The sequence below is a fragment of the Centroberyx affinis genome, unplaced genomic scaffold (genome assembly GCF_046629955.1).
Source record: "Centroberyx affinis isolate AG114_WGS23_722 - 3 ecotype Tasmania unplaced genomic scaffold, CSIRO-AGI_Caff_v1 ptg006245l_1, whole genome shotgun sequence".
NCBI lineage: Eukaryota > Metazoa > Chordata > Actinopteri > Beryciformes > Berycidae > Centroberyx > Centroberyx affinis.
The window spans coordinates 79,230-101,122 of record NW_027283177.1 but is presented as its reverse complement, the minus strand read 5'-3'; the positions used below and the strand labels follow the sequence as shown (position 1 = coordinate 101,122).

General features: G+C 44.5%; 1 pseudogene; it reads right to left on the bottom strand.

Moving 5' to 3' along the window:
- Positions 1-4,753: 4,753 nt before the first annotated feature.
- Positions 4,754-21,635, bottom strand: LOC139638262 (interphotoreceptor matrix proteoglycan 2-like; annotated as a pseudogene).
- Between the last annotated feature and the right edge of the window lie 258 nt (positions 21,636-21,893).

The window sequence follows — 21,893 nt, the reverse complement described above, 5'->3', positions numbered from 1 at the left end:
ACAGTAAACATATGGTTCACTCAGGGCCTTGCACAGACAATTAGAGGGGCAGGGGCTCAAGTAAACAAAAAGGGCACAATATCCATCCGTTTTAGTTACTGTCTAAAAAAAAACTGTTCTTGTTTTGAGATGCTCGTCACCAGTGGCATTCTTATGTCAATACCACCAAATCTCCAAAGGTACTGGATATATACAGTATGTACGCAAAAGTAAAAGGCAAAGTTGACATAAGCCTTGCATGTAGACACTATATTAACTTTTTAGCTCTGACTAAAACTTCATGACAGACACACACACCACTGAGATGCTGAAACTGTCAAAGAATCAAACAATTGAAACAAACAAAACTTGCAATACTACTACTAGTACTAGTACTAGCAATGCTATAGACAGTCGTTGGCAACGTTTGCTTGTGTGATAGAGTTTCTGCTATAGGCCTACCTGCTGCTTTCTGAGTCTTCAGTTGATGGGGTGGTGCTCTGAGGGCAGGATGCTTTCTGAGAAGGTACAAGGTAATGTAACATCCCTGTTTACTATTCTCCACATGGAAAACTGACTAGGCACAACCAAAACAGATACATGTTGGATTCATTCCTCCTGTCATTAATTCTCATAAGAATATTGAAACATGGCATTGGCTATTAACGTTAGCTAACGAGAAGCTATATGAGTTAGCTAGCTTATTAGCTAGCTAACTATAAGGAGCTCAAGTGTTATTTTTGGACAAACTGACAATTCGCTCATTAACTTGTCTCTTGGTTTTATTGGATGACACACAAAGTCACATCATGAATAACATTACCTGTGTTAAAACGGTAACTCCCATCAGCCAGAGGTGGACTTGCTTACTGTAAGTGCAGCTTGTGCTTCAATGTCAAGTTTTTTGTTTTTGTTTTCCTGGACGGTTGCGGTTTGGGTGCAACCACTTTTCCACAGAAAGGTGGGGGGGCTTTTCTAAATCAAGCTGCCTCTGTTCTGTGAGAGTAGCACCTTCATATTAGATGATTTTTTTTTAAATATATTTACAAATTCCATTAAAACAGGGCACTTCAGGACTGACAGGGCACAAATGCAGAGGTTCAAGTCCCCTTTGTACCCTAACTGTGCACGTGCTTGGGTCCGATATAAAGATTGACGCCAAAAAGCCCCGTTGGCACCGGAGCTCTTTCCCTTTAGCGGGCGTCGGCATCGATAATGGGGGGAAACCCTGATTAGTGGCATGGTGCCAGTGAAGGAGGGTGACATGGTATGACAGTAAAATGAGACTGCTGCGGGTGACCCAGGTATCCTAAATGTGCCTTCTGTTTTTGGAAAGAGTGAACAAATTACCACACATTCAACATTTCACACACGCACACCCCTTCCACCCATTGTCTGACTCGGGGTGTCAGACAATGGGTGCGACCGGTGGTGAAGAGATGGCTGAAGAGGATGGCTGTATGCCCAGCATCTCCAATGCGTCCTGTGCGCCATAACGCATAACAGTTTGAGCATCATTACATACCATACCACCTTTTATAACCCTGTGACAATTAGTCCATTTGTTTAACACCTTGAATTCGTTACAGTTAGTTGGGACACGCCACGTATGAGCCCATCATGATGACATTATTTGGGAAAACTAGACGGCAACAAATAAGTGATTACGGTGTGGATTCTATTATTATTAAGTAATTTTGACTCCGTTTCATGGATGGTTGCATGCACGTCTTAACCCCTCTGGCCTGCATTACTCTAATGTCATTGTGGATTACAGTTGGTCAATATTGTGGATTGCAATATGATATGTCTAAATTCAGCATTAAGATGACACTCGACCATCCTCTTTAACATGCCAAAGATGCCATCAGGTGCACAGCTGTGTAACTGGTAGGCAAGAGAGAAAAAAACCCGAGGGACTCATCAGTCCAAGGTGAGTCATTTGACTGGTTGCCACACATTAATATTCTGTTAAAGCGGTTTTTCATTTAGTATATTTTCCTAAGATTGGTTACATAAGGATCGCATGGGCATAAATGATGTGGTCAGTGGTCTGGAGCTGGAGGCAGATGCTGTTCTCATATGGGCAAACAGCCAAAGGCGGGGACAAGCTATGATGATCCAGGTGGGAACGATCCAGTCTGGAACATCCTCCAACATGGGGACCCCTCATCTGTCCTGTACTCCTCTAGCCAATTATCATCCACCAAGAAAACATTACACGTCAGCCAGTCAGTCACTGTGCAGTAATGACTTTCTCTCCATTTTCACCCACTGCCCCACACTGCAGCAGCGGTGACTTCACATATGTGAAGGTCCTAACTGTGCCAGTGCAGAGCCACTCTTCACCCATCAGTAGCATTTAACATGACAAGACTAAAAACAGATGCCCTGCTGCCCCGATTGTCATGGTGAATTAGAATTTCTTCTTAATTGACCTGCCTGGTTAAATAAACGTTAAAATAAATAAAATGACACCAGCACTGGCTACCAACACACCCACTGATCTCACCAAACCACACCAATATAATTCTCAGCTCTGGAAGAGTGCTCATATAAAAAATGAAATAAAAAAAATTAAAAACTCAGTTGGATCCAGTTTTTCTACACAGCATACAATGACACACTAGTTTTGGGCCTGGTCAGAAATGGCCAATGCCATGTGTAGCCTACATATTGTACTGTGTGTGTCCATAGGTGTCAAATTATACAGCCAGATCATGGTGCAAGAGTGTGTGACGCAGGCTGCTTATTGGCACACACTCTTTTAGAAACTGCCACGGTCACAAACTAGTCTAATCCATACCTGCTAACACTAATCTGCTTTTTGGATTAGCTCAGAGTGGCTAAACACCTGGCCTAGCAGCATAATGCAAAAGGCCAATATATCAATTGCTCAAAGAGAAAGAGCAGGTCCACTCTAACTCCTCACACTCTCACCGTAAGCAGTATTTTTTACAATGACAGGAGCCTGTATTTTGTATAAAACAGATTTTATTTTTTTGTTGTTTGATTCTTTAATAGTCATAGTCTTTTACACAGCTGCATGGTAGAGTAACATACATTCATCAGTAAAAAAGAACATCTTTGTATATTGAAACGTTTCAGACAAAAACGATTTACATTCTACAATGCAATTGTTAATAATATCTTCAACGTTATTTACATGACAGAACACTGTATGCAACAATTGGCTAGTTGTCCAGATGGCAGATGGAGAAAGTTGACAAAGAGCTGTATGTGGACATGAAAATGAGTGCGTATAAAAATAAAGTAGAACACACAGATTGCAAAGGCATGACACTGTCACAAGGGGCTGCTTCACCAGTGTTTCGCTTGTGTAGAACCATAAAAGATGAGCAGAGGATGAGAAGCATGTAATGTAAACAAGGAGCTAGCACATGATCTACGCATCTGGTTTTGACCTCCTAAGAATACTGACAATCATACTGGCTGACACCAAACGAAAACCTACAGAGCGTAACAAGCTGCAGCTGTGAGGGTCCACTCAGGAGACGAGCAGGGTCAAGCACAACAAGCCCATGGAGGAACGTATGAGAATACCAAAGAAAACATTGGAATTAGTCTGTCAGAAACTTTCAGGTTGAAGAGCAAGAAGATCGTGGCCAAACAAGTAGTTACGGGGCAGGGTATTTTTTGAGTTGCTGGTAACCAGGTTTTTTCAAAGAAAGACGCTGCTTGAAGTTGCCTATCCAAAGAGCACATGTTGTTTATCATCTTACATTTTCTGCTTTTCCTTCTGCTTTAGATGTTTTCAGTTGCGTTACATATTACATCTGAAAGCAGACCATTTGATCAAATCCCTGGGCTGCTTGCCCTAGAAGATTTTTCCATTCTAAATGTGTTTTCACTTATTTCTGGATCCCTGAGCTTAAGAGGGCTAGTGCTCTCTGCCTGTCTCCCATCACCACTTTTTCTCGCTCTCCTGTCTGCCTCATCATACATTTCCAAACAAACGCTATAGCTTCTGATCGAAGGAGTCTTTGACGAGGCAGTGGAATCACCTGCCAGTAGAATATCAGGTAGATGCCTGCCAGTCATTCTTCTGACTGTGAAAGGTTGCTTCTACAATGATACTCTGTACAACACATACGCTGAGCACTACATTTGGACACCTTAATGTAGTACACTAATATACGAGTTGATCCTCTGGTGTTGCTAGCAACAGTAAAATGAGTCATCGTAGTTAACATTAGCCAGACCTCTATATTAGCAGGAATATTAACCAGTATTTTAAAATGAAGATAGCACCATTGACTACAAACAATAGCAGCTCTCTCAGTGTCTCCAGCTTAGTGGAAATGCCTCGCAGAGAAGGCCAAAGAGAGATTTGGTCCAAGAAAATGAGAGCATGTTCATACCATTGGAGTGATGTGAACACAACATAAGTAGAGATAACTGTTAAAATCAAATTATACAACTAGCCAACATCCCAACACTTATACCTATTTACACATCCACAGTTCTATGTTCTTCCCTTTAGGAACTGACAGATATGGCATGATGTGACACCAAGCAAACAAACATACTAGACAGTATTGTGATTTGTCTGTCAACATTTCAAGTAATAGTTAGGAGTCCGGTTTTCCCCTAAAAAAGGGAAGACGTCCAGTGAGTGAGCAGCGAACAAGTCCCTTGACATCACACTCATTTCAGCACAGCTCACCCAGTCAAGAGAAGGCACTGAGGAAGGAGGAAGAACAGTCGAGACCAACGCCCGCGGTGCGGTGAGTGACAGGCGCAGACGCAGAGAGGAGGAGGGGCTTCGGTTGTGATAACAAGAATATGCTCGCTACATGACAGTCCATTTTAAACAGTGCAGTCCAGTGCCACAGGTAGCAAAAGGGAACTCTTGACAGGAATCTTCACTTTTGCAACATAAAGGCTTGTTTCTGTACAGGGAGAGAGATGTGTCAGTGAGCAGTGTGGGCCAGATATAGCACACATATTACACACATTAGGCAAGGCAAGGCAAGGCAAATTTATTTATATAGCACATTTCATACCCAAAGGCAACCCAAAGTGCTTTACAGAGTACACAGGCAAAAGCACAAGGAACACATGATAAAAACAATAAAAGCAAGCAAGCAAAAGCACATAGAATAAAAACAATAAAAGCAAACAGGCAAAAGCACACAGAGTAAAAACAACATACTAGGACACTTGATTGGCACCTAAGGGTGAAATACCTTGTTCACGGGATACTTTCATGTCTGTGTAGAGGAGCTCTCTCTGCGGGTATCCAGGGTACTGCGGTACATAGAGACACAAACACATTTATTGGGTTTAACAGCACAGACCTCACATTTTCACTGTGGAACGCTAATCAGTCTAGCTCAATACTAGCAATTTACTTGAATCTAGCAATTCAACACTTCTCTCTCTTTCACACACAGGCACAACATTATCATACTAATACAATTTTATCTGGCATGGACGATCACCGTGGCACACAGAAGGGCCGCCTGCTGCCAGATACTGCCTACAACAGTCACCACCGTCACACACAGACACACAGCTATTGCCAGGCTGTGGGTAGATGAAAGAGTGTCTGTGTCTCGAAACGGTTCCTGTCTCACTATGTCAGCCTCATGCCTGGTGAAGATTTAGGAGTGAGATATCCGTCTCCATGCTGCTTTGGCATGGCTCGTACTCCTCGTCTCCTCCAACTCCTAACGACCAAACTACTCCCTTTCACTCCGGTCTTGCCCACCTCCTGTATCTCAACCTCACTTTCCCATTTTCTCTTGCCCACCTCCTGTACCCCAGACTCACTTTCCCTTTTTCTCATGTCCTCGTTTGGTACGTTTCCAGGTGTTTATGTCATTGCAGTATAAATCCACCGAGAGGGAAAAACAAGAGAGACACTCACGCTTGATGGTGCCGCACAAAGTCTGCAAACTGCCGGTCCTTAGCGTACAGCTCAATGATGCGTATCCTGTCTTGGATTTCCTGCAGAGGCACATGATGTCAGCCAGGAGAGAACATTACAGCACATCACAGCACAGGCAGATAAACTATCAACTGAACAGGATCTGGCCCAATCAAATGTTGACATTTCGCTCAGAGAAAAAAACTACAATGGCTTTCTTAGTATAAGGGAGCTAAAGCCAGATGGTTACAGAAACAAGCTTGTAGCCTGAGAGTCGCCGATTCAGATCCTAGTCAGGAAAATCTGACTCAAGTCAAATTTCAGTGGATAAACACAGGTTAAAAACTAAATAAGAAGAAGAGGGTAAAGGCTTTGTTCTTGTGGGATGCACACACACCTCCTTGGTCAGTTCACTGTTCTCATAGATGTGTCGTATCTCCTCGCTGCTGAAGTCGGTGGAGGCCTCGGCACTGGCACTGCTGTAGACAGGAGCCTCTGGGTAGCGGCGGTAGTAGTGGCTGTAGCCCGTGGTGGCCTCACTCTCGTACATGGGGTTGTACTTGGTGGCCCTCTCCAGAGAGGGGAGGCTCTCTGCTCGCCTGCGGAGGAACACACACAGAGAAATCAGTCCGAATGTAGAGGTCACTTTGTGTCAGTGGATAAGATGGAGATGATTGCAAACAGACACATGGTTGGACACAGGATTTTAGCATTTGTTAACATATTAATCTGGGATAATTCCTTTTCCATTGACTTGATGTATCAGGAAGCCTATTGTGTTAGGTGTTCAGGCTTTTTGGATATAGATCAACACAATATCTGATCACTTAATTGGCTGAGGTTAACACAGGCCGCCCTGGGAGACATGCCAGACACACAGACACACTGAGATGGAGTGAGGGATAGTGGACAGATACTGTGTCAGTGTGTGTGTGTGCATGTGCAAGAGAGAGAGAGGGATACGGAGCAAAGGAGGACAGGAGGAGAGAGATGCCTAAGATGAGGGAGGGAGTAGATAGTTCTGTGGCTAATTTTGGCTGACTAACCAATGATACAGATGATACAGTCACAGGATGTGTCTCAGCTAATTCTGTCCCCTCATGCCTAAGAGAATACACCAGACTTCATGCCTTTCATCTAAAGCTGTCCAAACTGTGCAGACACCCCACTGAATTCAAGTGTTGCTGTTCATTATTAAAGAAAAATGTAAAGTTTGTGGAGGATAAACCCACCTGAACTCAGTTTACCCACTTTCTTTATTTGCAGGAAGGAATAGAGTTTACCCATCTTTGCAGGCTGACATAAATCTTTGATGTTAATTCATAGTATATATCATAATAAAGTAGCATGGAACTGATTTAGGTTATATGAGGATATGGTATTTGGGAAGAAACTAAAATGTTTACTTCTAAAAGTACAATAGATTTTTGTTTATTTTGGGTTAAAGTTTACCCTTCTTTTATTAACCTCTGCATCACTGATATCAAAACATAGTACATCATTTAACAATGGAGAGAGACAGAGTGTATGAATAATATACGTATATCAAGGCTATGCTGTTATTTAAACTTGCCACACAAGAGTACAGTGTATCTTCTGTTCTAACTGTGGCTAAGTGAGACACACACACTCCTAACATCCATGCCCTTCATTCCTAATGTTAAATTACACTACTGCATCTGTTCTGTGTTTAGATTACTCATAAACAAAGTTGCATGCCATGGATAAGATGCCAAAGGATCAGCACTAATCATAGCTAGCGGAGTGTGCATCTGTCATATGGTGTTTGAGTGGATCTGGCCTTTATGAAGAGCTTTGCCTCACCGTATGGGGTCCTCCGCCTCATCCTTGTCGTATTGATCCCGTAACGTCCTGGCCAGGAAGAAGATCACTCCAGAGGCCACCAATAGGAAGCCGGCTACAGAGGCAATCGCTATGCCGACCACCAGCGGCTCCGATACGTACTCTTCGCAGTGCTCTCCTCGGTACCACCAGTTCTCCCCGACACGACACCTAGGATGACAGTGGACATTTGTCAGAACAAGGTCAAGAAGTCACTTGCGCGAAGACCAAGAACAGAAGAATGGGTTGTGTGGTCCAGGTCATAGGATACATGTTTACATTCTTTAATCATTCAGGAGAGCAGAAGAATAAAACATTTCAGCACTAGGCCATCACTGTTCATCTGTCTATTCTTCTTTTTGAGCGTGGACTAACACAATCTATTTTGTCATTTGTTAGAACAACACACAAACACGATCATGGAAAAGAAACCAACAAAACAGTGTTGTTTATTAAAAAAAAATCCCCAATTTGCATTGTTTGTTAGTCTGGGTCTCATTTCTGTTTGGGAGAGGCGATGTGATGAACATGGTTTTGTTCAAAAATGCTGCATTTTGAGAAAAACAGGTTGCATGAAATTTATTACCCAATATTTCAAATATACAGATGATTCAATCCGCAAAACTGTTTGTATTTTGTAGGCACATGTGTTCAGATAATTCATAACAACATGTCTGCAGTCTTAATGTATGCGTAAGTGTAAGAGCATGTGTCACTATTTTAAATTACTAATATCATGTTTTGGAATAAAACTCTTGAAATGTTTGTTTCCTGTCTCCATGCACCGTGTTAACTCTTTTGGTTGGACGGTGTGAAGTAAACAACAGTCCTGCAGCATCTGGAACTGCCTGCATGTTTTATGACGTGGCGGTGGGTGTGAAACAAGAGGTCCAGCGCTCAGCTTGGCACACAGGATTGTTTATGCGTCTGTTCATAATCATTCCAGTTACAAAGCATGCCGCATACAACAGCCTGGAGAAATGTTTTTAGTCACCGATTCATTATCAACACACCAACATACAGACACACATTCACACATGATCATCATGAAAGAACACACAAAAAGTTACCCAAGTGCATATGTCTGTAATCGCATGGACACACACACACACACACACACACACATAAATACCAGACCTGGGTCAAATGTATTTGCAAATAATTCTTAGCATATGTTTAGACGAATTATAAGAAAGTGTGGAAAAAAGTAAGATCCAAGGCAAGAAAATTAATTTAAAGGCCTTTATTCTATTTGGTTGGTCATGATTGTAATTCATGAGGCTGAAACACATTGGGCGCAGCTTTTCACTTAACAATTATGACCAGCCAAAGAGAATAAAGGCTTTTTAACTGTTTTTTGGAGTGCCTTGGATGTCCCTTTTCTCTGCATAATTACCAGAGGAGCCTTTTATTTTATCCAAAGAGCAGCCAAGCCCACAGACTTTAACATTAGAAGCTAAGAAGCATTCCAGCCTCCTGCCTGAATTACATAAAAGTATTTGAAAATCAGTTTAGTATACCTTTCTGTGATGGACCACTAACCTGTCAAGCTCACTAATACACACACACGCACACACACCGCATTTCTCTCTCTTCATCTCCCTAATCCCGCCCCCAGTGCACCCACCTGCAGATGGCTCCCTGGCCGGGGATGATGTCACATTTGCCGTCATTGAGGCAGAAGTCAGTCTGCAGGTCACAGATGCTCTGACAGGGCAGGCCGTCCACACTGAAGTAGCCAGCGTTACACACACACTCCGCCTCGCCCGACCACCGATTCACCTTACACTCCGCATACTCATTACACGCCTGGAACTTACAGGGGTCTGCCTGGTCACCTGGAAATAAAAAGTTAGGACCATCAGGTATTTGGAGAAAAAATAATGAACAGGATAATTATATACTCCAGCTTTTTTTCTAGTCTCTCAAGAGGTGGGTAAAATTACTGAGTGACATATACAAGCTGAGGTCATCTCCATTACTCCCAACATCCCATATGTTTAACATTATTGGTAATCATAGACATACATCAATTTCATTACAAAATGAGATACTGACCATTTGAAAAAAGCAAAACCTACTCTTACAAAATAAATGATGAAACAAACTCTGGTTCTTTTTAAAAGGATAGTGTATAACTGATGTTCAGTGCTAAAACAAAAAAACATTTACACACAGGATTCTAAATATTTCCGATATCAAACAATAAACCTAAGGTAATGATTGTTTTTTCCTAAAATGGATAACATACAGACACACACAAACAAAGAATGTCCTGCTAGTTTTGTGCAGTACCTGCCCTACTGCATGCTGGGATACAGCATTGTGCATTAGCTGTGACTCAGAGAGATTATGACAGCTCGTAAACACAAGCATGATTCACTGATATTATGAATGGCCGACTATAATCTGATTGACTGATGGTCTCACACGCTGGTCTGAGGATAGATATCTCACGTGAGAGAAAGGAACAAAAATGCGTATAGGAAACTTCATGCTGGGCCCATAACTGATCCATATTATAAATAAGTGCTTATTGAATCAAAGGGTGGTTAATGCTATGTTTTAACTTGGCTGCTGTCCAAAGAAGCCCTGATTATCTCATCCTAGTTGATGTGACCGTGACATTTGTCCACTGAGACCCCAAGTGTCCCCAAAGGCTTTTAACACCTGCTTTCCCAGGCCTTTTCAAAACATACACACACACACTCACGTTTTTCCAGAGTGACTCACTGCAGTGTTATTTTACCATGCAATGTTTTGAGACTACACAGACACCCATTAAAACACATCTGACAAAAGCCTCAACCAACTGATGCTTTCATAATTGTTCTCACCACCGTTCACACCACTTATATAAACACTACACAGATGTGTTTGCCTCATACCACACTGTACAACAGAGGACCCACACCTGACTCGACGTCCAGCGAGTACTTATCGATGGCCAGGTTCATGGTCTGGTAGGCTGTGTTACAGAAGTCCTCCAGGATCAGATAGACAGCGTTGGTGACGCCACGAGGCACCGGCTTGCCAAACTTCATCCGGCTGTTGACCACAATGCTCCCATTCCTGAAGTTGAGGATCTCCAGGTTCTGGAAGTTACTCAGGTTGGACTGCAGGTAGGGGACAAGCTGGGGGGAGAGAGACGGAAAAACGTGAAATTTCATGTCAAAAACAGAAGTCTTTAACACCACACTAGGAATAATAATAAGCACAATAAGTAAAGATGAGTAGTTTACCAGTTCTAGGAAGCGTTGCTCCAAAGCCTTGTACTCCGGGGAACTCTTATTGAAGAGATCCTCTGAGAAGATCATGTTGGTCACCCTCAGGCTGAAGAACACCATCAGCGCTCGTCCGGGGTTAACGGGCATGGCGATGCTAGCTCGGTCCGTGCCGTGCGCCACACCGGACGGAAATCCGCTGCTGCCCTCCTCCGTGTGGTTGTTCACACCATAACCATAATGAACCACGTCATAACCCGGGTCTCCATCGGTGATGTCAGCCAAGCCTACCTCAGAGGTCTGGACCTGGGGGATAAAAAAGGGCTGTTGGTTTTGGAATGATCGTTCTTACTTGAAAGCAAAAGGGCTACAACAAGACTGTGTGCTCTGACTTGCATTGGTAGAAATGTAAGCAATAAAAGGAAAAACACTGCAGTCCTTCTATTTTAAACACTAAAACTTGGTGTTAATGATATCCGATGTATTTGCTATTTTTTTGGGGACAGGAAATATCAAACCTTATTCCATTATTTCTTTTTACCTCCACAGTGATAGAGATGTCAGGGTGCCACTCAACGGCAGGTCTAATGTCAGAGATACGGGTGAAAGGCGACTCCTTCTCTGGAGACAGGGCCGTTGGTTGGGCGGGGCTTGGGGAATCTGTGGCTGGTGGCTCAGGTAAGTCCGTGTCGACCAGTAAGATCTCATCCTCTGTAAGATCCGCCATCGAGATCTCCGGAGCTTCTGGGGCCTCTTCCTCTACAACTGGAGCTTCAGGTGCAGCCCCTTCCTGCACCACTTGCCCCTCTTTCTCTGTTGCTTCCTCCACAGTATCCTCTTCAACTACAGGCTCCTCCTCCTCCTCATATTCAGATGGTTCAGGATAGGCTGGCACCACGTTGATGGCTGCGTCGTCCTCAGGCTGATCTGGGGGAACCTCCTGAACAGCAGGTGGAACCTCTGGGATGTTGAGACCTTCTGCTGTGTCCTCCATGGAGCCATCGCTGACAGGACCCACTTCTGCTGGCTCTGCCTCTGAATCTATACTCTCCTCCACAATCTCAGGTGCTGGGACCAGAGCAGCCAAGTCTTCCTCTTCAACGGTCTCTGTCGTGATGGTGGAGATCTCAAGCTCCTGTGGAACCTCTGCTGCATGATCAAAAACAACCTCATGCAGGTGGTCCTCTGCTGCCTCTTCCACAGTCGCCACATCTTCAGCAGCAGGCCCTTCTCCCACTACCACATCTTCCACAGTTTCCTTTTCAGAGATAGCATCAACCTTTATGGCTACCTCTTCTGCAGCGGTCTCCTCAAGAGTTTCTTCCTCTGCTGTGGTTGTAGATGGCCAGAGAATGTCCTCCAGGTCGCCTGTGCCTGAGCCAGAGGCCTCTATTTCCACCGGTGGTTCAGGCAGTGTGACAACCTCTGGCAGCTCAGGGGAGGGAGGCTCAGCTGGGAGCTCCTCTGGTGGGGGTCTCTCTTCATCGGGGCTCTGCACAGCGTCTTCCAGCAACAGGCCTTCCTCCTCAATGCCTGGAAAAAGAAAGAGAGCATTGTGGAAAGGGGAAATGACGAGGATGCATATGAAAAGAGTAGATATGAAAACGGAGGGGGGGAGAAAGAAAGCAACAGAGCATGAGAAAGTGCCAGAAACTACGCGTGAGTGCGTGTGCAGGATCAACACTCACTGTCAGCCTCGGGTGCAGTGGTGGTCAGGACAGGAGCAGGAGGCTCGGTCGCGCTCTCCTCAAGAACGATGACATCATTCTCCCCCACAGCCGCTGCCTCGTTCTCGGAGGCCTCAGACAAGAAGTCATCTTTGTCGACATCCTCAGTGTCCCCTTCCAGGGCATCAACCACAATATTGACCTGCATCACAAATCACATTTGTAATTATCTAAACCTACTGGCACTAGTCCATTTTTATACAAGCAGGAAGCCCGTTCCTCCTCATGATAATTCACACAACTCACAGAAGAAAGCATGAAAAAAACAACAAGTTGAATCTAAAATGTTCCGATCCCAAATCAAACCAGGGCAGCACAGGGTGGCCAAGTGCTTCAGTGGCACAGTAGCTATGTGCTCTTGCCTGTAAATCAATTACTGATGAGGAATTTGCCAAACTCTCCCAATCCATATAATGACTCCAATTAATCACTTAGGGGGCTGAGCTATAAAGTGAACAAGCAGACCCAGCAAGGGCAATTCTAACTCTGATTACCATCAAATGGCACACTCAAGACCACAAGACAGTACAAATAAAGATGTGAAATGATCTAGACAGATTATAGATGGTAGTACTTGTCTCTGACCGCACACACACGCTGTCTCTCTTCTTGACTCGCTGTGGTGTGCTGCACTGTAACCCTTGCCCCAGAATAGCAGTGGATTATTAGAGCAAGAGCCAAGATAATCCTCAAAGCCTTGCTTCATCCTTTACCTGTACTGGTGAGCTCATCCCCCTACCTGTATTGGTGCGGTCTGGATAACACCACCAACCAGTTCCTAGTTATCTAAACCTCAAACATACTACAACTGTCAGATTCCATAAACTCATTTAGCAACTTTGTGACGCTCAATGCAGCAGGATAGCCTAGAGATAGATTGCTGTCATGAAGACTGTTGTTGTTGAGATAACCAAGTGACTCACCGTGGCTCCAGCAGTGGTGTGGACAGACTCAGGGGACACTGTGGAACCATGGGAGAAACAAACATTACTACAAAGTGACACACCAAAGACAAGAGACGCTAAACAGCCCAAATAAGTCTTCCTGTATCAGTGGCTACAGTATCCTCCTGTTCAGTCAGCCATGATAGACTTTAAACTGTGTCAACAACAGACTATTCCCTGTGGCCACCACTGACAGTCATCCTGCTGACTGTGCATTTACCTAAGGGGTAAATACATACGAATCAGCACTCAGATCTGGCCCTGATATCAGCTCTTTTGGGCCAAAGCTATTACTGCATTACCACCAAAGCTGAACACTGAAGCCAAGCCGTGCCTGTAAGTCCGCAGGCACACATGCCAGGCAGCCATATGAGAGTGTTTAGTCCTCCTATCACATGTCCTGGCCTATAACTAATGTGGGCATCAGATGGCATCCATCTTCAGAGAAGCTCGCTAACACAGTAAACTAATGACACCCATTCTCTCAAAAACATGGTCAGGGAGAAATCCCACAGATGGAGGAGTCATTATAACAGCCTCCTCTTTCTTCAATTTGCTGGAGAGGGGCCTTGGCCAGAAGTGGGAGCTAGCTAACCTACTTACTGACTGGCTAAATCGAGCAGATGGAGTGATTTAAATCTAGATGTGTGCATTTGTGTGTGTGTGTGTGTGTGTGTGTGTGTGTGTGTGTGTGTGTGTGTGTGTGTGTGTGACAGAGAGCGAGAGAGAGAGAGAGAGAGAGAGAGAGAGAGAGAGAGGTGCCTTCAGGACTACCATGGCTGTGAGTTAAGAGTTAACTAAAACATCCACTGGATAGAAGCCAAAATAATGGATTGAAGTAAATCAAAAAAGCTGGGGGATCAGATTCCAAAAATCCTTTTGGCTGAGCTCTATTAGACAGACCATTTAATGATGAGGATTTAACTGTAGCGCAGAATAAATATACAGTTCCTATAACTGATGACTCTGTTATTTGTTCATTAAAAATGGCCCACTTTTGAGCTGAAATGCCTTATAAATATGTCTCTGTCCTCTTTGACAGCAAGAGCAGATGAATAAGAAACAGATGAGACTATTAAAACCCTGGAATGTTTTCTCAAGTGGTGTAGCGTATGTTGTAATATCAATGCTGGATCTACCGTGTCTCTATTTGATATGACATTTGGAAATTTGCCCTGCCTTGCATGCATTGCCATCGCCGGTGCGTTCCCAAGTGACTTCACTGCCAAGCCAAGTAAATAAATACCTGTGATGGTGGCATGTGTGTGTTGCGCTGGCCATCGTCTTACCACTTTCCTCCAGCTCCTCTGTGTGCAGGGCTTCGGTGATGTAGTGTCGGACCTCGCTGATGGTGTAGACCACGGTGGGGCGCTCCTCCACCTCATGGTATGAGTTCTCCACCCGGTTGGACTGCAGGGTCAGGTAGTCCAGCTGTTCAGTGCTCACCCCCGTCCCGTCCACCAGCACTGTGACTGCATAGTCCACCACCACGCTATCCAGCCTGGAGACACACAGTAGCCCCATCCAGTCCATATACTGATCAATGCCTTCAAAGATCATTCTTCATTCATCATACAGTTTAATTAGAATACACTATCTTTAAACTTTAAATTTGTTTCTTAGACAAATATAAATGAGTGAAGTTGATACCTATGTATGAATTTCCATCAAGGCAAAGGGGGCTACTTTAAAGAATCTAAAATATAAGATAGTTTTGAGACACTTTTTTGGTCACTGCATTGTTCCATTTGTGTTATTTCATAGTACCGATGTCTTTACTATTACTCTAAAGTGTGAAAAATTGTAAAACTAAAGAAAAATGTGTGTCCAAACTTTTGACTGGCAGTGTATCTATCGCACAAGGGGGATTTTTTTAACCTTTATTAATTGCCCAGCATATTTCACATTAATACAGTTCTACACATTCACACCTGGGACCTGCCCAGTGCAACCACAAACCTCTGTTGTTGGCCACTGAGCAGCTTCACTAGAGCAGTAAGGGAGTTAAGTGCCTCGCTCAAGAGCAGATGCTAAAGGAGGGGAGAGGTTTCCTCATTTTCTACCCAAATTTTCCCAGTCAATACAGCACTGTACAGTTTGTGCTATATCTAAACACTAATACTTTTAAGCTTTTTGCCAGCTCATCCCACTTTACATTCAGTTTCTATACTCGCAGTAAGCGACTGGAAAGTCTCCTGGATGCGAGAGGGGTTCTCTAGAAGGATGAAAACTGCTCAGGCATTACTTTGATTTAACATCCAACCTGCTAAAAGAGTTGTAGAATGCTCACAGTTGACTGATGGCCCGACTGATTTACTCCTGCTTGGAATGCCGAGTGTGATTATAGGCCAAAAACGGCCGAGTCAGCACAGTGATCAATATCATCATAATAAACATGGAAACCTCACAAGAGATTCCAGGCCTTGGAAAAAGCCATCTATCAGCCTTCATTTGACTACTGGGAGCCCTCCACTCTGACCTAGTTTGTTGGGCTTTGGCGGACGGCTGAGCACGTGCTGGCCTACAATCGACACCGTTTAGAAGCAGATCCCATTTTTCCCCCATTAGCCACACACACAAACACACACACACACACACACACACACACACAGCTCTACCCCTGCTGTGCCCTGTGATCCGCACTTAGCAAGATTGCCCACAGCCTCACTATGGACACATGTAAATATATTCTTTCAATGTATGTGTGTTTGCACAACTATGAGGACATAGAAAGTGTGGTTATCAACAAAATGAGAGAGAGTATTAAGCACATGATGTCTAAAATCCTCTCTGAGATTAACTCGCCAGCAAGGGAAATTGAAAAGTTGGTCACAGCATTCCCCTCCCTCTCACTGAGTCCTCCCATCTCTCCATTCTGGCTCTTTCCCTCTCTCCATTTCCCTCTGTCTTTCTTCATTTCTCTCTCCACTGCTGTCTTTCACCCTTGTCCCACACCCCCTTGCTCTTTATCTTTCCCTCTCTCCCTCCATCTCTCCATCGCTCTTCCAGAGGCTGATTGGTGTGGTCGTAAAGCCCCGATAATCGTCTCTATAGGAGAGCACCTGCTCACTTGGTCTGGCCCCTCCTGATCCCACTTAACAGGTGAGTGACAGCACTAAGATCATTAACACAGGCAACCAGTGACACACCTTCACACGTGCCCACGCTCACAGGTAAACACAGCGTGATGCGCAGGTGACTGGCCTGGGGAACGGTTGCAAGGGATCTGTGGGCTTAACTGTATACTGACAGGCTGGGAAACACCAGAATCTACCCTTCTGAGAACTATTCAAGGTCAAATTACCACACAACGATCAGAAAGAGTCTGTATTGACGACTCACCCTTGGGCATCCATCTGAGGCCTGCATGAAACAAGGAAACAGTTTGATTAGATACATCTATAGAAAGCCTAATACTGTAATGATGTTACTGCTGCAAATTCCAGTGGTTTTAGCCACAATGTGAGGACAGCTTTCCCCGTCCAGCCACAGGACCACACACTGACCTGAAGTCCAGCACAGAGACACTCTTAAATCCAGGAAGCCCCTCCAGAGCGTCCTCTATCTGTAAAGACAAACATATCCACATGAGACTCAGCAACCAGCCACTGTTGGAGTTTGTTAATAAGTTGGGGGGGGGGGGGGGATAACAATAAACTTGCTTGGCCAACTGAATGTGATTTATTGTTCCAACTGTGCTAATCTTGTTGAAAGTAGTTGAAAAGATTTGAATTTCTTGTACTATGGCCCAGATCTTTAGCGTCGAGGTCAACTCACAAGGTAGACTGGCTCATTAGTCTACTAGGTCTGGCTTCTACTCACTTGGAAAAAACCAATAAGTATATTGTTCTCCTGACTCACTGACCCAGTTTATTCATTCCATCTCATAAAAGGTGCATAGAGAAAAGCCCCCTGGGCCCGTTCCTGCATCCTCCTATTATCTCCTGGCTTGTCCTCCCCTCCCTCCCTCTCTACACTTATCTGCTACCTCTGAGACTTAAGTCCCTGTTCTCCCCCTCCGTTCCATGTCCTCCCCACATATTTCCACTGTACAATAAAGCTGGCGGAGAGTTATAATGTCTTCAAGGCACGTGCGTTTGTGCGTATGTGGTGTGTGTGTGTGTTGATATGTTGTGAAGGAATATACCTGGGAGATCTCAATAGAGAATAAAAACCAGGTCAGAGATTAGGAGCAATGTCTTCCCTCCAACTTTGTCAAGACATGTACATTACACACACACACACACACACACACACACACACACACACACACACACACACTCTTCAGCAGGGCAGATGCTTGCCAACATAGGGGCGTGAACCCAATGAGTGAGTGTGTGTGTATGTGTGTGTGTGTGTGTGTGTGTGTGTATCTGTGCACATTCATATGTCTAAATGACTGCCAGGGAAAAGTCAATAGGCAAAAATATTGCATTTTCCAAGTACCTGTAAATTTGCTGAAGTTGTTCTCCAAGGTGAATGTAGCTGTGTGTGTGTGTGTGTGTGTGTGTGTGTGTGTGTGTGTGTGTGTGTGTGTGTGTGTGTGTGTGCATGTGCGTACGTTTATCTATTCCCAAGGCACATCATAAAACTGTACTTTCAGCACATAGTTATTTCACTAATGGCAAATGCGTACCATAAAGTCCAAGTGTTTTTTGAACCCCTGCCTAACAGTGTGGGTTTAACTACTGCTGCTGTTACAGCGCGTGTTATTTAAACTAACAATGCATCCATCACAGACCGTAAACGAGGAGATACAGTGGGTCAAAGAGGAGCCAAGATGGGACTAGGGGGAGACATAAACAGAGAGAGACTGAGGGAGACAACGCCAGAGACAGAGAGAGGCGAACCTTTTCAGTAAACTGTCTGTTGAGGGTTTGGTATCGGAGGCTGGCTGGTTCCTTGAGCTCCTCGCTGAACGTCTCTCCGGTCAGCAGGATGCTCAGCTGCACCACCTGCTCCAGCACAGGGAGGGTGGGAGGCGCCACGGCAATGTCATTGTCCAGCTGTGTCAAGGGAAAGAGATACAGTCACAAAGCAGGTAATTGTGCAGATATGTAAAACATTACCCAACCCAATCTGTTAACATTAAATATGTGTATGTGTGTGTGTGTGTGTGTGTGTGTGTGCACACTCACTGGATTGGCTTCTGTGACTACAGCAACTTCCTCCACCTCTGGGACGATGGCTGCTGCCTCCTCCCCCTCTTCACCATCAGCTGTGGCTTCTGGGTGGTTGGGTTCAGGTGTAAAAAGGGATTGTTGGTTTATTGCGAGTGGAAGTGAGCTTAAACCTTTGGCAAGTGCCGTGATTCCCGATGGTCATTAATATGGATTAGACTGTTCTGACCCTGACTACTCTCTAAAGCTCGGCCTGAATTGGCCTGAAGCCAAATTCACTCACTCACTCACCACACACACAAAGACACACTAACATACTGTGTGAAACCAGGAAGCAAGCAACCAGGCGTGTAGATATACACACAGGTAATATTGTATACTAGATAATGACTTGACATAGAAACAACAATGCTCATACACAGATACAGATAGAGTAGTTACAGAATAGTTATACCAAAAGCAGTCACAAGAAGTCCTACAGCTAAGAGCCTTCATTAGGGTTACTAGCACAGTCAGCAGAGACACTGACCTTGCATAGGAGTCTTAGCTTCTTCTGGGGTCTCTGGTGTCGGAGTGCTGTAGAACAGTGAGAGATTTTCTCAACATTGCTGGATTCCCATTACTCAGTAAACTAATGCATAGGATGAAGAGCAAATAGGTTTTAAAGGGTGCTGCATAGAGAGATACAGTCGCACCATATGTATGGGTAGAAGTGGGTTCTGATAAACGTAGGATTTAAAAGTAGAAAGCAAGAGCAAGTGTAGAGCTTGGATATTGGCATCCAAGTCTGAGTCAAGCAAGTGGAATGGGAAAAGAATCAAATGAATGAATCGGGGATAATATGAACAGGTAAGGTTGAAGAGTCTTCACAACCTTACCTGCACATATGCAGCCAGGACCTGGTGGGCTCACTACAGATGGAGAAGGAGGTGGTGAGAAATAGAGAACAGCACATTGGGAAGAATAACACACAGACGCAATAATGAGATCAAAAATAATGACTGAAATAGTAGGCAAGAACTGCGGAAACGGGTGGGCAGTTTTCTTTACCTTTTCAACCCTTGCAGGTGCATTCGCTGGAAATGGAAAAAAAATGGAAGTCATGAGCTATCAGCTTGATGCAGAGTAGTTTATCATGTTCTGTATTGCTCCCAGACCCGCACTTGTGGAGAAAGAACTCGTACACTCACGTTTTTAATCAAAGCCTGGTGCTCCTGTGATTGGCTGAAGTAGCTGCCAATATCTTGTGCCATAACTGTGCCCTCTTGGCATTGGCTCATCCAGCTTTGGTACTCTTCCTGTTCTGGTAGGCGATCCCAGAAGATCTTGAAAGCCTCCCATACCGTCTCCTGGCACACTGGGCATAACAGAAAACCGGGCAGAGAGAATTTACAGCAAACAGACAGAACTCACAAGTATCCACAGCAATGTTTCCCAAATAATTTTTCACTGAATGCTGTACAAACTCAATTCTTGTGTTGGGCTGTGTTGGGTTCCTCTAGGCTACGTAGTCCACTCTGCCTGTTCAGTGGCGGGGGAATTATATTATCTTTGATTCCTTCAAACAATGGCTGAATGTTTGGCAAAACCAAATGCGCCTGGACTCTAGAAGGTCGCAGGAAGTCAAAGCCCAACATGACATAACTCCCTCCCATGAGTCAGCCTACTGGGCACTAAGCCAAAGTTGGTACAGAGACATATGCTCCAATCTTCTTCATCAACCAGTGTTCTCTCTGAGGCCTGAAACACCACTGGCCACCATCTCAGCCAAGTCTAGCTTACATAAGAAACTTCACTGTTTCACCATCACAGATTGTGGGCCTCCTCTTGGCACCAGGTAGCTGGTCCATGTCTACAAAGTCTGGCTGCCCAGGAGCTCTGTGAGAATCACACCTTGAGCCCTGTCCACCCACACATGCACACACACTGAAGATTAACCCCACCCCACCCTGATGGGAAAAACAGACCCTTTCTCAACCAATCAGAGATCAAAGCTCACTGACTCAAAGATCTCTAAGCCCTAAGCCTCTCTCTCTTTCCCTCTCTCTGCAGACCGCCTGTGAAGAACAAATGTTTAGAGCATTTGGCTTCTAACTCGCCCCTTGCCATCGTGCAGTGCACTGTGGCCCCATGGGACTCACCTTGTTGGCACAGTTGTCTATATAGACTTATCATTACTTACTGTACTTACCATGCTTCTGTTTCTTGAGCTGGAAGGTTACCTATCATAAAGTGGACCACATATTGGTTTGGCTGAGAATCTCATAAGGCCTAATCGCCTAATGGTACCCACACAGACTGGCATTTTACTTCTTAACCCAGCTGGAATCCTTGCTGGAAACTACCTTGCCTACAGGACTTTGCATTCCCTGCACATTCTCCACATTGGATGAATTAAAGAAAAACGACTTGGGGACATGCAGGGAAACGGCATGAGTCATTGGGATGAGGAGTAGACAGAGAGATAGTGAGGGGAGAGAGGAGGAGACTGGGGCAAGGAAGGACAGTGGAGATACTTTCAGAAAATCTGTGGGAGTTTCAGTAATTTTTCTTGCTGTTGAACTCTTTTTCTGCTAATGCTTGTGTTTCTTCATCCCTTATCCAACCCTGAAGATGACATTACGACTGTATGCTATGTAGTTGATTTCCTGGCATATGTGTTCAGTCTTACCTCTGAGGTGAAAGTAACTCAGATGGTTTGCAAAGACTTGCTGAGCAGTCTCTTGTGCACACAGTTTGACTCCGCTTGGGAAAAGGATGTTGCGCTTCTGTCGAGAGACAGCTCCATGGCTCTCGTGAGACACCTTGACATCAGATAACTGAATGATGTGTTGATACAGCAGAGGTGATATCTCATCATTCAGGTTAGGTTGCTCCTGACTATAAGGCAGACTCAGGTAACCCATGGAGGAACCTTCCAATGCTGCATCTGGAGTAAAGACAAACAGTTAAGACAACTGCCTTGACTATGCTATGGATGAGTAGTGGGAGAATATCTTACTGATTAAGCTGTAAATACATACCTGTCCTTATGTCCAAAAATATGACTGCAAAACCAAATACAGCAGTGTAGAAAACACATTTCCACGATATGTGACACATGTTAAATCCGTGATTGTTTAAATCCGTGGGCTTGGAAAAGGGTCAACTCTCAAGTCTTCCTC